This window comes from Myotis davidii, unplaced genomic scaffold, assembly GCF_000327345.1.
Source record: "Myotis davidii unplaced genomic scaffold, ASM32734v1 scaffold110, whole genome shotgun sequence".
Classification (NCBI taxonomy): Eukaryota; Metazoa; Chordata; class Mammalia; order Chiroptera; family Vespertilionidae; genus Myotis; species Myotis davidii.
Window position 1 is genome coordinate 1,344,521 of NW_006283436.1, and position 4,103 is coordinate 1,348,623.

Genomic DNA, 4,103 nt, shown 5'->3' on the forward strand with positions numbered 1-4,103 from the left:
ATCTTTCTTCTATCATTGACAGTCCCTCTAGGTTGTGGGCTGCTTGCCTGTGTTCCTGAGAAGCATCTACGGTACCAGTCTATAGAGTGTGTTTTCTTTAGTGAATTACCGGTATGTTTACCGGTAATAAACTTGCACTGTTTTATGTATATGTTTGATTACATACAGCCTTGTGACAGTTTTCCTGCATGTCATAAGCATTTGAATATAAATTAAAATGTTAAAATCAAATCTGATATTGTTTTACCTTTTATTTGGTGTGTGGAAGGTGTGCGGAAGAGGGGGTAGTCTTATACGGCGAGTATATAACAAACTCTGTATTTTGAGTGGAAATGTTAGGGGGTCGTCTTATACGCCCAGTTGTCTTATACGCCGGCAAATACGGTAGTCCTCAAAAGTCTAATTTTACAGAATTAGTCCTTGAAACACCATGTTAGGCCACAAACTGCAATAAATTTAAAAGGATTTAAATTATACAACGTATTTTCTAGCCACAATGGAATAAAATAAAAAAATCAATTAAAATTTTTGAGAAATTTACAAATATGTGGAAATGAAACAACATACCCCTAAATAACAAGTAGATACAAAAAATCACAAGGAAAATAGAATATATTTTAAGGTGAATGAAAATGAAAACACAACATGCTAAAACATATGGCATGCAGTGAAAGCAGTGCTCAGAGAAAAATTTATAGTTATAAATGCCTATATTAAAAAAGAAGAAAGATCTCAAATGAATAAGCTAAGCTTCCACCTTAAGAAACTAGAAAAAGAAGAACAATCTTAATTAAATCAAGCAGGAAGGAAATAAAAAAGATTAGAAAGGAAATAAATAAAATAGAGTGCATCCTGGCCAGGTGGCTCGGTTGGTTGGAGTGTCATCCCACACACCAAAAAGGTGTGGGTTCCATTCCAGGTCAGGGCTAATGTGGGTTTGATCCCCTGTTGGGGTGCCTCCACTAGGTAACTGATTGATGTTTCTTTCTCACATTGATGTCTCTCTCTCTCTCTTTCTCTAAAAATCAATAAAACATATCCTCGGGTGAGGATTAAAATAAATAGATAGATAGATAGATAAAGTAGAGTCCAGAAGAATTGAGAAAAGCAACAAAACCAAAGATTGATTCTTTGAAAATATCAAGGAAATTGGCAATCCTTTAACCACTGCTAAAAAATAAAAATTATAAACTAAAGAATTGGGAAACAAACCTAAAATTACTAAAATTAGAAATGAACAATAGGCCATCAAGCTATTCTGTCAAAGCCAAAAGTGGAAGTTGAACCATTTACTTTTAATTTGTACAAATGAAAAGGATTATAAAGGAATCCTATGAACACTGTATGCAACAAATTAGATAATCGAGATAAAATGGGTGAATTACCAGGAAGACACAAACTACAGAAATTTTTATTTATGTAATTTCTTTCTTTACATATTTTAAAATTATATTAGTAAGTACATTTAAATTTAAGCTTATAATCCTGTTGATTCCTTTACCATTATGAAACACTATGTTTTTCTCTAGTAGTAATCCTTTTTTCCTTAGTGCTTGTTTTGCCTGGTATGTATATAGCTGCACCATTTTCTTTGGTTATCATTTCATGTTATATCTTTCATACTATTACTTTCAACCTTCAGGAGTCCTTATATTTAAGATGTATCTTTTATAAGCAGCATGTAATTGGGTGTTCCTGTCCACTTTAACCATCTTTGTCACTTAATTGGAGTATTAATCACACTAATTAAGTGTAATTATTGATACATTTAGATTTAAATCTACCTTCTTACTATATGTTTCCTATTGTACTATATGTTTTTTTGTTTCTGTATTTTCTTTTGGGTTAGTCAAGTGTTTATTATTCCATTTGTTCCATTTATAAGTTAGTGATATATTTATTATTACTATATATTATTGATTAAACTAAAATAAGTAATTCCAATATTCATCTTTTGCTTATTACAATATACCTTAAGTTATCCACCTTTTATGTTGTCATATATTTTTAATCCTACATCTATTTAAAACTCTACAATGCATTACTACTACTGGTTGTATTTAGGTTTACTCATTTATTCTTCCCTATGTACTGAATTTTTTCTTTCAGTACCATGAACCTGAAAAAAAAAAAAAGCCGTTTTGACTTTCTTTTAGTGTAAGTCTGCTAGCAACCGATTATTTCTTCCTTTGTTTGTCCAAAATGTATTTACTTTACATTCCTTTCTGATGGCTATTTTTGTGAGTATTGAATTCTTGGTTGTGTACTTTTAGAATTTTAAAGATGTCATTCCATTGTCTTCTGTATTTCATAGTTTCTATTGAAAAGTCAGCATTAAGTCTTATTTTTACTCCTTTGAAAGTAATGTATTTTTTTCCCCTTTGACTGCTTTCAATATTTTATTTTTATCATTGTTTTCCATATATGTAAATATGATGCTCTGGTTGTAGTTTTCCTTTGTATTTGTCCTTCATGTGATGGTGAAGCTTCTTGAATTCATGACTTGCTGTCTCTCATAAGTTTTGTAAAATTAGTTGCCAATATTATTTAAAATATTGATTTTGTTCAATTCATGCTTTCCTATCCTTTTGGGACTCCTATTACAGGTATATCAGACTTTTAAACTCTGTTTCACATTGCCTTTATTCTCTCTTCTGTATTTTCCTTAAATTTGAATATTTTCTACAGCTTTCTTAGATCACTATTGTTCTCTCTGTGCCTAATTTATTATAGTCCTATCTTTTAATTTGTTTAGTTCTTGTAACTTTTATATCTAGCATTTCCATTTGGTTCTGTGTTTTTTTATACACTTGGTAATTTTTTAATTGAATGCTGAACATCTTGTGTGAAAAATTGCAAAGAGTCTACATGAAGTTATATTTCTCCAGAAAGGATTTAATATGCTCCAGTCATATAATATATGGAATGAAAACATTACTCTAGTGAATTCAGGATTTTAGACTTTGTTATCCTCATCATTTTCTATTTATTTCTGTTAAAGCATAGCCTTTAATTTTTAAGGAGTAGCCTTCTTGGGTTCTCCTCTGAAATCCTGAGGTGTTTACTTGGGTTTTCTTCTGAAATCTTGAAGTGTTTATTTAGGCTCCCATACTTTGATGGTGTCTAAATTTTCATCACTGTCTCCCAAGATCTCTAAGACTGCCAACCTTTCTGCTCATCATCTAAGCCAGTGATGGCGAACCTATGACACGTGTGTCAGAGGTGACACGCGAACTCATTTTTTTGGTTGATTTTTCTTTGTTAAATGGCATTTAAATATATAAAATAAATATAAAAAAATGTAAGTCTTTGTTTTACTATGGTTGCAAATATCAAAAAATTTCTATATGTGACACGGCACCCGAGTTAAGTTAGGGTTTTTCAAAATGCTGACATGCTGAGCTCAAAAGGTTCACCATCACTGATCTAAGCTGTTCCTTTATACTTAGTTTCTCTGCATTTTACCCTGCAACAGTTTATGAGTCAGCACATGCCTTGAGGGGAAATTGCACAGGTGCTTAGGTTCACTCCTCTCAATTCCTGGATATTAGTCTCTCAAGTACTAATTACCTTGGTAGACTCAAACTCCAACACCTTTCTCTTAACCCAGTGAGACTGCCATAAATTATGGCTGACATTTGCTTCTTGGCCTCTATTACCTATGACATGAATCTACAAACACATGTAAAAAGCTCAGGTGAATGTGGGGTTAATTTATTACACCTTTCTCTTCTCTGGGATCTTGGTCCCTCCAGTACTGGCTTCCTTAATTCCCCTCTAATAACTTTAAATAGCTGATTATATTATTTTGAAATAGCTGTTCTCAACAGGAGAGTTAACGTAATACAAGCTATTCTGTCGAAGAGAACCAAGATGGCAGCATAGGTAAACACCAGAGAATGCTGCCTCACACAACCACTTCAAAAATACAACTAAAGGAAGGAACGGACATCACCCAGAACCACAGGAAAGCTGGCTGAAGGAAAATTCTTCAACTAGAAGGAAAGAGAACAGCATACCGAGACTCAGAGGAGGCGCAGTGCGGAAAATACAAAGGTGCAGAGGTGCACGCGGAGCAGCTGGTGGCTGAGGGCGCCGTTGTC